Source organism: Bombina bombina, chromosome 1, assembly GCF_027579735.1.
Source record: "Bombina bombina isolate aBomBom1 chromosome 1, aBomBom1.pri, whole genome shotgun sequence".
NCBI lineage: Eukaryota > Metazoa > Chordata > Amphibia > Anura > Bombinatoridae > Bombina > Bombina bombina.
In genome coordinates, this window is record NC_069499.1 from 1496912234 (window position 1) to 1496925577 (window position 13344).

At 43.7% G+C, this 13344-nt stretch overlaps 1 long non-coding RNA gene across 1 annotated transcript in view; it reads left to right on the forward strand.

Annotated features, from left to right (window-relative positions):
* Positions 1–865: 865 nt before the first annotated feature.
* The window catches only part of LOC128654072 (uncharacterized), an 80586-nt gene continuing 68107 nt past the window's right edge, over positions 866–13344 (forward strand). Inside the window, exon 1 of the long non-coding RNA XR_008401419.1 lies at positions 866–1190. This is a non-coding gene — a long non-coding RNA (uncharacterized LOC128654072). The remainder of the gene's footprint in view (positions 1191–13344) is intronic.

A 13344-nucleotide genomic window follows, 5' to 3' on the forward strand; every position in this document is an offset into this window, starting at 1 on the left:
CACTTAATATAATATAATATAAATGCAAAATACTTAACATGTTAAAAAATAATTTGTAACTGCTGCTTTGAGATAAAGGACAATAACATGTCACATTTAACTTGTTTTTAGGGAACAACCCCTGTTTATATTGGTTTAGGCAAGAAAATATACTATTTATTTAACAAAAAATAATCTTCCCTTCAGTTTGAACTTTGTTCCCTACTTCTTTATCAGTTTCTCAAATAAATACAGATAAAATCGCATATTCATTGATTTTACAAGAAAGGATTTTCATAACAAAAACTAAATATAACCATAAAATATTATGCACCTAAGAAGGCATCCGTGTGCGCTAATAAAATCATAAAATAAATTAATATTTATATACACAAGCCAGCACAGGCCTCCCCAATTACTCATACAGTTTCAGAAGTCAAAGTGTTAAAAGCAATTGGTAACTGATAGAGCAGATTTCCCAAATAAATAATTTACTGATATTTATAAATATTCAAATCATCAGACATCAGGAATTAAAAAGAAGGTTACGTTAATTCCACAGCTCTACAAATTCAACTCTGTCTCCCCCTCTGTGTCTCTGCCCCACCTCTGTGTCTGTCTCTGTCTCCCCCCGTGTCTCTGTCTCCCCCCTCTGTGTCTCTGTCTCCCCCCCTGTATCTCTGTCTCCTCCCCCTCTGTGTCTCTGTCTCCCCCCTGTGTCTCTGTCTCTCCCCCCCCTGTGTCTCTGTCTCCCCCTCCTCTGTGTCTCTGTCTCCCCCTCCTCTGTCTCTCTGTCTCCCCCTCCTCTGTGTCTCTGTCTCCCCCCTCTGTTTATCTGTCTCCCCCCCTCTGTGTCTATGTCTCTCTGAATCCCCCTCTTTCTCTCTCCCCCCTCTGTCTCTCTCTTTCCCCCTCTGTCTCTCTATCTCTCTTTGAATCCCCCTCTGTATCTCTGTCTCCCCCTATCTGTCTCTGTGTCTTCCCGCTGTGTCTCTCCACCCTCTGTTTCTCTGATTCCCCCTCTGTCTCTCTGTCTCCCCCCTCTGTCTCTGTCTCTCCAATGCGCAGTAACTAAAACCAGAGGCTGCAGCAAGGCAGCAGGATATATCAACGTGGGGACACGTGTGGTGGTGACGTGGTGAGGTGAGTGAAGGAGGCAAAGTCACTAGGCAGCCATCATCTGTAACTCCCAGACAATGCACAACTAACTGGTAAGTACTGCTTGATTAGTTGATTGTTGTTAAGCTGGTGAGAGATCTGCCTTGGGTGTATGTGACATGTTAGAAGCTTCAAGCAGGGGTCATCTGTTTGTTTCCAATGTTGCATCATAGGTGGTGGGAGGCATATGAGGTGGGAGGGGCAATAGGGTGGAGGACGGGCAGAGGAGGTAGGTGGAGCAAAAAGGGTGTGAGGGACACTGGTTGATCTCTAATTTACTTTGATTATTGTGTACTTTATTCTTTTTCAGTATCCTTTGTTGAACAGCATACCTAATAAAAAAATAAATTAATATATATATATTGCCTCACCAGCCTTTGACCTCACCGTATGTCACTGAAGCTAGGGTATATGAAGTCACCTGCAGGGATATCAGAAAGTGGTATTGTTTTATGTATGTGTGTGTGATGACCTACTGTTATTGGAGGCTGGAGATGATGAGCTGGCCCCTAGGAAATCAGACTCCGGCCATGGCGGCTTCCACAGGCTCCCCCCGAGACCTAGTGGAGAAAGCAAGTTAAAGTATAACAACCATGACTGAAAAATCACAATATATAAACAGAAGGTAATGGTGTTATAGTCAGTACTGTGAGTGCCTTGTATGTGGAGTTTGGGGCAGGGTTTGTCATATGGACCTCCATGTACAGTCCTCTGAATGCAAGTAAGTAAGGTTGTTTGGAAGCAGAACCTCAAAATTAGAGAGACAGAAATCAATAGGGAAAACAAAACAAATTGTAACAACCATAGTTGTGAGTAAAAATTATATGACCATTGGGGAGTAATGAGATACTTAGGGCCATGGATCTTTCATGAATCAGCATAGGAGTGGGGCCAGTTATGTGGACTCCTGGGTATAGTCCTCTGAGACCTTATAATGTCAACATCATTAGCTTGTGGCTCAGGAGTGTTCTCAGTCCAATGGGTTAGGTTGCAATTAAGTAAAGGCATTTTAAAGTGTGGCATCAATGGCAAGTAAGTCGGGAGTAGAATTGGGTGCTGCCCCTCAGCTCTCTCCATACTTGTCCTCAGTGTCTAGATGGTATTGCAGCTGTTGAGGTGTGATAAAGAGCTTAGCTTGGAACATAAGGGTGCAAATTTCTTCCTCTTCCTTGCAACTTCAGCTGAGAGGTCCTGGAAAATAAGTAGCTTGTGCCCCTCGTGAGGTCTGGCTTGGTTCTGTAGGCTTTGAGGACAGCTAGTTTTTCTTGGTAGTGAAGCAGCTTGAAAATTACTTGTCTAGGGTGTTGATTAGGTCTGGAAGGTAGGGTCTCTGGCCCTATTCTGTGAGCCCTTTCCACATCATTTGGGAGGGTGTCAGGGTCAAGTTGTAGTAATTTAGGTAATGTTAGAGCTGTGAACTTAAGAAGGTCTTTGTTTTTAATCAATTCAGGCACTCCCACCACTCTTAGGTTGCTGTGGCGGGACCGATTCTTGAGATCATCTAGCTTTTCTTGGAGTGTGAAAGTCTGGCGCTCCAGTCTTTGGATAGTAACAGAAAATGAGTGTTGGGTGTCCTCTACGTCCGAGATTCTCTGTTCTGCTTGTTGCAGGTGAGTGGAGTACTGCCTCATCTCTGTGGTGAGAACATCCATGGCCGCCTGTAAGGTTTCCATTTTAGGAAGAAAGAAGGCTTTTAGGTCATGCAGCAGTGATTGTGAGGTATCTGGAATCGGCTCCCTGTCTTGTGGTATGGGCGGTTCCAGTTGTGACTCTGGGGCTTGTTTCTGCTTTCTTTCTGCCAGTTTCTGTTTGCCTGCCATAATGGGTACAACATGCATGGCAGAGATCTTGAAGTATTTGTCCACTTTCATGTCGGTCAGTACAGTGAGAATGTAGCCAGGTTCTGCCGGTGAGGGTTTCTGTGGGCCGAGCCTGTGTCTGCGTGGAGTCTGGGATGGTGACAAATTGGGTTTTCCCCCTCAATCGTGAGGAAGAAGGCTGCTTTTTCCTTTTTATGAAAGTGCAATTTATCCTATAGGACACTAGCTGGCACTGTGAGTCTGTGGGTGTTAAGTCAGATAGTGGTGAGAGGTGAACAGTAAACAAGGAGCAAAGGCTCCCCAGCATGCAAGTTCAGCACTTTATGCCACTGTTATGCACCACGGAAGCAGGGCAGATTAGTAGTGAAACACTGTGCAGACTTAGAATGCCTTGTTGCTTATATTAGGACTCTCCCTTAAGGCAGGTCACCAGACCTTCCTTAGGTGTTCTGTTCCCTGCCGGCTACCTCACGGAAAGGGATTTGTAGGCTCAGCTCTAGCCCTGTTCTGATGCTGTAGCCCAACTACTGTGCACTGATCTCCCCTCTCCTCCCCACCTCCCGGAATCCAAAACAGCCAAAGTCCCCTTTAAAATGTGTAGGCAGGGTGTCTCCTGCAATCCACTGTCGTGTAGTGATTAGGGTGGGGGGGATTTGAGTGCACAGGGCTGGGTGGGTGGTTGGCACGCCGATATATAAGAAAGTTACTGCACCTGCTACCCTTCAAGATGGCAGATCCCTTGTGGTTTGTGTGGGTCACGGATCAGGATCAAGTGCAGCCAAAATGCTGCTGAGCTCACCTCGCCACGGTGATTGTCGACTCCTGTGTCACTCAAGCCTGCAGGGTATCTGCAGGCAGGCGGCTGTGTAGTGAAGTGCTGGAGCGGGGCTCTGTCTAGTTTCCAAAATGGCGCCGGGTGATTTTTCTTGTGCCCTCTCTGTCCCTCCAGGAGCAAGGCCTGCTGTAAAATGCCCTTCACGCTGCAAGACCAGTTGGAGCAAAGTAGGGGGTAATTGCCCAAAAAGATATGTGCCTGTTGGAAGTCGGTCAGGTCGATTAGACTGCTTTTTAGCACCTTTGTAGCAGGAGCACTACTTCAGTGCTGCCTCTTCTTAGACCCACCCACCGGAAGACCCAAAGCTAAGGCCTTTTTAATCCCCTCTTTAACTGTGAAATTGAACAGGTGCAAACCTACCTCATTCAGGTGCACCCCATCTTTTAGGTAGAAACACCTTCCTGATTCACCTTTGAATTCTACATGGCGTAGACCAATCCCCCCCAACCTTCTTGCATATCCACTAAGCATTCTATTAACCTTCCTTCTGGAAGCCTCTAGTCTCTTCAAATACCACGCTGACCTCCATACCACTACTTTCAATTTCCGATCACAGCAATATTAAACCCGGAAACAACTGTAACAACCTGTCAAAACTACCCTTTATCTCTTCAACCAGATCCTTTTGAGGCATAAACCCCAGATCGTTCCCACCTGCGTGAATCACTAAAATTTTGGGTGGAGTAAACAACCTCACATATTCAACACCTTCCTAACCACCTGACCCCATTTCATCCCCCGAATCCCAAACCATCTCACAACCACTTGGTCCCTTAGAAACCCCAGGTGGACCCCATCTTACTTCACTGCCGCTGCTCTCCTTGCCTAAAAAACATACGAGTGTCCTAGTATCCAACACACTCACTGGATCTGCCAAATGAAAAGTTACAACCAATCAGCTCCCCTCTTCATAACACCAAACCCAACCTCACATACCCCTAAAATCTCAGACATCCACCTACCAATCCTCCTAATTACCGCAGGATCTAACTCCAAATTTGCTGCCTCTGTAGCTGCCCCAATTCTGAACGAGTGTGACCCAAACTCCAACCCTCTCAAAACCATTAAACCTAATGCTTTCTGCATAACTGAGATGAACTGGAACCTAGATAAAACCGTACCGTCTGTATGTACCAGCAACGGGCCAGTGATTTCATTCTGAACACTAAAAAACTCTCGAACCACACCCTTAATGCCACTACCACTCCTTTTCCGCACTGATACATTTTTGACCTTCTCAACCATAATTCTACCACCCCCTCTTTCAAAACCAAGTCCTGCCTCCCTAAGCCATGTCATCCCTTCTATTTCTACCCATCAATTCGGATAACTTAAAAGCTCCAAAAAAAGCCAACACAAAGGCCGTTTTAAACAATACTTCTTCGGAATATGAAAAACATATACCACCCAAACAATCCACCAATCCTTGAGGAATGGCAAATGTCACTGACCTGCATCCATCCGCTCACAACTTGCCCCTGCACAAACTCCTAACTGCCATTCTAACTACAAATACTTTAGTCAAATCCTCACAACCTATCATCTGAAAAAAGAATGCCATAGCCGCTATTCTCTTACAAATTTCAGAAGGCGAAAGCCTTGCCAGTCCCCAAATCCTTATCTATTCCAACAAACGCTTTAAACAACCATCCCTATCCTCCCGTATTTGCTCATTCCTAGCCACCTCCCACCACAGTTGCCACACTCGGGTGTATGCCCTCCATGTGTTAGGAGCCAGAGCCCTCTTTACCATATTCATCACCCCTGGCAGCCCAGCTGCCACAAGTCCCCTGGCACTCAATTCCTTCCAGGTCTGCCTCCGGGGCCACCGATCGAAACCGGTCCCACTGAAAATGGGACACAGAATCAGCGATCACATTCAAACATCCTGGAACATGCACAGCTCTGAAAGAAATATTGCAACGCAAGCACTCCAGCACAAACACCCTCAGCAACGTTATTACTACCGGCAAATTAGCCTTTAAGCGGTTAATTGCCCATACCACACCCAGATTATCTGAGTGAAAGCACACTCTCTTGTTGCTGAATTGCTAAGGCCAAATGTGAAGAGCCACTACCAGGGGAAAAAGCTCCAAGAAAATAAATTTCTTGGTCAACCCTGAATCCACCCAAGACTGGGGCTAAGCCGCCTCACACCACATTCCATTCAAATAATAAGCCATGGGCCCCAGAAGCATCTGTGTATAAACACAACTTGTCATCAGACCACCCAATTTCTTGTATTATCAACCTCCCATTGAAATCATCCAGAAAAATTTTCAATACTTTCAAATCCTCTTTTACCTCCTGTGACAACCAAATGTGGTGTTTTGGCTTTGATACTCCTACTGTGGCCAGCGACAGCCTTCGACAAAAAACCCGCCCAATGGGAATAATCAGCAAAATTGAGCTTCCCCAATAACGACTGAACCTCCCAAAGTGTGACCTTTTTACTCCCCAAAGTGTTCCCAATCACAACTTGCAGGTCCCGGAGTTTATCTTCCGGTAGTCTGCATTCCATCCTGGCCGAATCCAGCTGGATATCCAGAAAACTCAAGGACATTGACGGCCCTTCAGACTTATCGGCCGCCACTGGAATGCCAATCTCCTGGGCTACTTCCCTAAAAACCCTGACCAAAAGCTCACAAACCTCCGACTCCACCAGGCCAATGAAAAGGAAATCATCCAAGTAGTGCACTACCGATGACCATCCCACTTTTTGCTTCACCACCCACTCAAATGAACTGAACTTTTCGAAGTATGAACATGAAATAGAAAAGCCCATCGGGAGGCAGAAGTCCGCAAAAAAGGAATTCTCCACCCCTCTACCCGCTGCTCTCACCAATGCCATTGCTCTATCAAAAGACGCATACTTGACTGAAACCAATTCCGGATCGATACCATCATTTACTGATGACCCTTTTGTGTGGGACAGATGATGTATCATCCGAAATTGCCCGCCTCATTTTTGGGAACCACTGCCAACTGGGGAAACCCTCAAGTTGGACAGAGGTGGATCCCAAAATGGACCCACCATTCTCCCCAGGTTCACTTCTTCAAACAATTTTTCCCTCACCATTTCTGGATATTCATTAGCCGATTTCATTCCCTGCAAAAGCCCTGCCTCCTGTTCCCGGAACGGAATAACAAAACCTGTACTGAAACCTGTTAAAAGCATCTCTGCGTTCGAGAATTAGCCATACATGGTGTGTGGAGGATTCTTAATCCATCAATAAAAGATTATACTTTATACTCAGCCCCACACAAATTGTTCTCCAGGATAGACTATATAATTATGGATGTCACCAGTTTTTCATATGTCATGCGGAGTAAAATCCTACCTTGTACGTGGTCAGACCACTCTTTCATGAGCTGTAACTTGAAATGGCATGACATTCCTAAAAAACACTTCAATTAAAAATTTGACCCATCACTACTAGAGGATTTTTTGATAACTGAGAAACTTAGAAAATCTATTAAGGAATACTTTGAAATTAATATCACTCCACATATGGACAATAGAATAATCTGGGAAGCTCATAAGAGTGTAATAAGAGGTGAATGTATTAGCTTCCAAAGCATGCTAAATAAACAAAAAAGAGCTAGACTAGAAGAAACATTAAATCAAATAACTACCCTAGAATCCCGACATAAAATCCAGCTGCATGCTAAGAGACAATATATGTACAATTGTTACATATATACAAACGTAAAGCTCTTCAACTTAAACAAATTTACTTTGATAGTGATAATAAAAGTGGAAGGTTTTTGGCTAGGAAGTTACACAGACGAACTAATAAAACTTTTATCATGTCTATTAAAAATATGGAGGGCACTCCTTGTCACTCCTTGTCTAACTACTTCAGCTATAGCAAAAGCGTTTCGGGACTATTTCGAAGTCCTATACAATTTAACTGAATCTGACCCCATAGCATCAACACATGATAAATCACTTAAGCATACTATCGCAAAATATTTAGATGGCATTGGGATCCCTTCCTTAACAAAAGAACAACAAGAACACTTGGACCGACCAATTCAAATGGAGGAAATCACTAATGTTATCAAACAATTACCTAATGGTAAAGCTCCAGGTCCAGATGGCTTTACTAATCTCTATTATAAAAAATATCATCCCATGTTGGCCCCCAATTATGTAACCTTTATAATGGAATAGATAAAAAATAACCCTTTTTTAAAACACTTATTGGAAGCCACAATAGTTTTATTACCAAAACCAGGAAAAACACCTGATCAGGTTATGAACTACAGACCAATTTCCCTTTTAAATACAGATTCAAAAATATTTTCCAAAATATTAGCGAATAGAATATGCCCAATCTTGCCCCATCTTTACACGAAGACCAAGTTGGCTTTATTATGAACAGAGAAGCAAAAGACAATACGGTCCACACCTCTGTTCCCTCTAAGGTGCGCAGCAGCGCGGCCGCTCACCTTCCCTCCCTGTGTAGCGCAGGCAGTACATCCGGCCGCGTAAAACAGGACAATGTGGAAAGAAGGAGCCGAACCGGTAAGTAAAGTGACACAGTCACTCACAACTTTAAGTCCTGACTCCTGGCACTCACTGGCAGACCGAAGCCCTGCAGACTGCACCTGCAATATGTGGACCGGGTTCGGATGACTCCAGAAACCGGTCCACAATATTGATTACCCTGTGACTCCCGGAGTCCTGCTCCGCTTCTCCCACCCACGCATCGTGCGCACACAATTTTAACTGCTGCAGCAGCAGCATAGTAGTGTGTAGCCACGTGTGGGGAAGGAGGACTGACTCAGGCAGCGATGCGACTCAGGAAAGAGAAGAAGCTGGAGGCAACTTAGGCAAGTAAGCTCTACATCAGCTGGCCCTCTTCACACTTTATAAGTCTAAGTCTAACTGATTTGCCTATAACTTTTTACTATGCACGGGCTTCAACAAAGAGAAGAGTGTAGATGTGGGATGGGAAGAGCAGAGCGGCAAGCCGGCAACAGAAGCTATAGAAGCTGAGCTCATGCTAAGGTGTGTGCGTCGCAATGCTGAACAGTTTGCCACATATTCCCCCCTCCCCCCCGAACCTATTAGTTGCACTTGCAGATTCAAGCTCCCGGGTTGTTCCTTACAGGGTTGTTATATAGACTAGTGAGTGACTTAGTGAGGCATGTACAAATAGCAGTTTGTGGCTGCTGTCTGTCAAAACAGGATAATGGATTTCTTTCAGGATCTCATGCCTCTGGCTGCAAGTGAGCTTAACTCTGGTGATTGCTATAGAGGATATTATTTCATTATGTAGGGCATTCCAGTGCTAACTGTTCTGAGGGGCTCTGTTCTCCCATAGTAATGTGCAAAATAACTTGGCACTAAATGCAATTAATTAGAATTTAAAAAAAAAATATCCCTGAGAACAGTACTGTTTTTAGTGTTTACACACCCACAGGTGCTGAGTGTGTATATGTGTGTGTGGGCTGGGGCATTTGGAACAGTTCATAGGAGCCAAATAAAGGGCAGCATTTTAAAAACAAATGCATATTTTTGGAAATAAGCAAGCCATGTCCCTTGTCCCTTCATTTTTTTTTTTTTTTTAAACATACAATCTATGTTTTTGTATTAATTAATGCAGGTACAAGTAGCACAGTAACATGGCTTACATAATATTCCATAGTTGTTTTAAAAAATATGCTGTCTACATTACATATACAGTGTGTGTGTGTGTATGTATATATATATATATATATATATATATGTGTGTAAGTGTCTAGGCTCAATGCCGCACACAAGCGGTATCAAGCCCGCACAGAGAAAATTTTTTTTGCACACAATGAAAAAAAATTAGAGGGAACATTGGTCCATACCTAATACAACATGCTTTAGCTTCCAACACTCAAATGGTTTTGATCTCCACGGATGCAGAAAAAGCGTTCGATCGCGTAGATTGGACATTTTTATATCACTCCTTAGAGCGATTTGGTTTTTGAGAAGGCATTTTAGGAAAGATATTCACCCTGTACAGTAATCCAAGCGCACATATTCTAGTAAATGGTACTCTTTCCGATTCTTTCTATATTAAAAATGGAACAAGACAGGGGTGCCCCCTGTCACCCCTGTTATTTGCCTGTGCCATTGAAATCTTAGCCATAAAAATCTGGGAAAATAATGCTATTAGAGGCATAACCCTCCAAACTGATATATACAAACTGTCTCTTTTCGCAGATGACATACTTCTCACACTTACTAACCCTAGCACATAAATTCCAGAATTAATGAGAGAGTTTAATGATTTTAGAAATATATCTAACTTCTTAATTAATTTTTCAAAGTCAGAAATTATGAATCTTAACTTAAGTCAGACAGAACTACATCTTACACGAAAAATGTGTCCATTTAAATGTCAATCCACATCTATTAAATATTTAGGGATATCACTGACGCACCACCACTCAGATTTAATAGCTCTTAACTATGACACCCTCAAGAAGAATATAATAGCTGACCTCAGCTATTGGAGATCCAAACGCCTTAATTGGTTGGGAAGAATGGGGACAATAACCATGAACATACTACCTAGACTTTTGTATCTCTTTCAAATGGTCCCAATACCTCTTCCATCATCTTATATAACTTCCCTACAAAAAAATATTAATGAATATATCTGGGATAGAAAACATCCCAGAATTAACAAAACATTAATGTGCCTTCCCAAAACATCAGGGGGACTGGGTGTTCCAGATTTGAAAAAGTATAGACAGGCGATATCCCTACAAAGAATAGCAGACTGGCACACTAATTATCGAGAAAAGATATGGGTTTTAATAGAACACCAAATAAGCTGCCATCGTCATCTAGGCTCATTGTGCTGGCTAGAGAATTCTGAACGAATAATAAAGTTAACAGATAACTATATAATTACAAAATCATTTAAGATGTGGGATAGATTGACGGTTTTGTACCCAAAGCTCTCATCCAAACCATCACCCCTAACACCGTTCCTAGGTAACCCAGAATTCCCTCCGGGAATTGAGATAGTTAAACTAAACCCTCTAGATAGGCAAAGTAATCTACCTTTTTATATCCTTACTGAAGCTGGGACAATGTATCCTAGGTCAAAGCTCATAGAAAACAATCTACATATTTTTAATAATGGTATTTCTACTTGCAAGCTCATTCATTTCTCCAATGTCACAAAGGGAAAAATAACTTGCTACGCTCTCCAACAAATTTTGAAAAATGATGCATCTTAAAATCTCCTATCAGACACACCTTATCCATAATATACAATATGCTACAACAGGTTCCGATAGGCACAGAACATCAATATATGAAAAGGTGGGAAAAAGAACTTAAAATCAACATCCCCTGGGGATTTGTGTAAAATATTTAAAAGAACAATGAAAGCCTCTACATCAGCCAGGATCCTAGAAATTAATTTTAAGATACTACATCGCTGGTATTACACCCCACAAAAGATCTGATCTATGCTGGCGCTGCAAAAAAGAAGTAGGGAACATGGGACATATCTGGTGGAGTTGCAATAAAATCATTTCCTTTTGGGAAGATGTAGTCACCCAAACAGTGAAGTTATTGGGAACAAATATTCCATTAGACCCTTTATTGTGGCTCTTAAATTAACCCCCCAAAAAATTACCTGCAACATAGTTAGCCCTATTCCAATTCACATCCAACAGTGCTAAAGTATTAATTGCACAACATTGGAAGCAAGATCAAATCCCCTCTATAGCCTTATAGGTAGACTCTATACATAGGACCTTGCAACTGGAAGAATACCATTATATGAAAACAATGAAACAAGATTTTTTTCACAAAATGTTTTTTTATTTGGGAAGAGTACATACATAGCAAGTATACTATATGATGTATGACATAAGATACAAATAGTTGTGAAATTATCTTGGATGAAAATGTGAACAAGATAATTAATAAGGGTTTTGCACTATAGACAATCATAGCCCTTTACTATCTATATTTCTTTTCCTTTCTTCTTCTCTCTCTAAAATGTAAATAACATAAAAAAGGAGGTTAATCAATTATGGTCATGTCAACATTAATTGTTATAATATGCAATACCAACTATCTGTATAATATGATGTAACGTGTCCATACACTGTAAATATACCAATATTATGTGCTACCTCAATAAAAAAAAAAACATCTCTGCGTTGCCTCCATGCCCCCCCGCTTACTGGTGTATGCCTCTAGCCACAGCACTATCTTTTCGACCCTCACTGGAGTCTGCACTCGTTGCACCCACTTCCAGTGACCTACCCCCTTGTTTAGCTTTTTTGAAACATTTTGCGAAGGAGTGTATCCCTCCGCAACCGGAACACTTGTGCTTGTACTTGCACGAGTCCCGAACCTACACTGCCCCTCATTGAACTGGAAGCACAAACCTTTGCGGATAGCCAACCCTGTTCCACTACTTGCTCCTCCGCTCCCACTTGATTGCCCGAAACCTCGAAAGGAATAACCCCCCCCTTAAGGGGATCATAATCTCCAACCATATTCTCATATCCCGGTCATCCCATTGCATCTCCGGTCGCACCGCCTTTCACTGTTTAAACTCCTCGCCATAGCTCCACGATACCGTCCCCCCATACTTTCTAAAGGCACTAGATATTTCATTGAAGTAACAAAACAGGGATGCTGCCCCTGCCCTGCCTGCCACCACTCCTCCCTGGGGACTCCCTATCGCTGCCATGTCTCCCAAGCCATCACCACCGAACCCCCTGTCCAGTCTGGTCTCTCCAAAGCTGCAAGCAACCCTTTCAAACCAGCCACAACCGCTTCCCTCTCACCATCCATAATTCCACTCATACCAGACGCCCCTCCAGCCACTACCTCACCTGCTAGGCGAACTTTGGTCCATCCAAGGCGGTAAAGAGATGATTTGGACGGATCCCCCAGGAGGAGAGGCAACTCTTTCAAACCGGCCACAACCGCTTCCCTCTCACCATCCATAGCTCCACTCATACCAGGCACCCCTCCAGCCGCTACTTCACCTGCTAGGTGAACTTCGGTCCCTCCAAGGCGGTAAAGAGATGATTCGGACGGATCCCCCAGGAGGAGAGGCTCTGGAAGGGAAAGAGTGTCAGAAAGTAGTACCACCCACCCCCCAGCCCTGCCCCACGCTTCTAAGGGTCATATGGCTAAAAGGGCAGCTGGGAAGCAGACTTCTGGCAGGCCCTCTGCTAAGTTAATTACTCCTCCTAGGATGGCTGCCCCTATAGTTGAAGGGTGGTTGGTGGAGTGGGGAGTCAGGGTGAGGCTAGGGGTTCCCCACAGTTAGCGCACAGTCACCGGCAGGCCCAGGCTTCCTCTAGTGTACCCTCCCTGCAATAACCTGGGCTGCTTGTTTCTAGTCACTCTAATAGTGACATTGCCCCCAACATGGCGATTCTCCCTGGCGTGGCCTACACACTTCCTGACCTCCCTCTGGCAGCCCTGGCCACCGTTCTGGCATTGGCCCAGTCCCTGGCAACCGTTATGGTGCCTGGGGGAATTGCTGCAGGGCCGGATGGCGCAGGACTGGTGGAGGAGGCAGG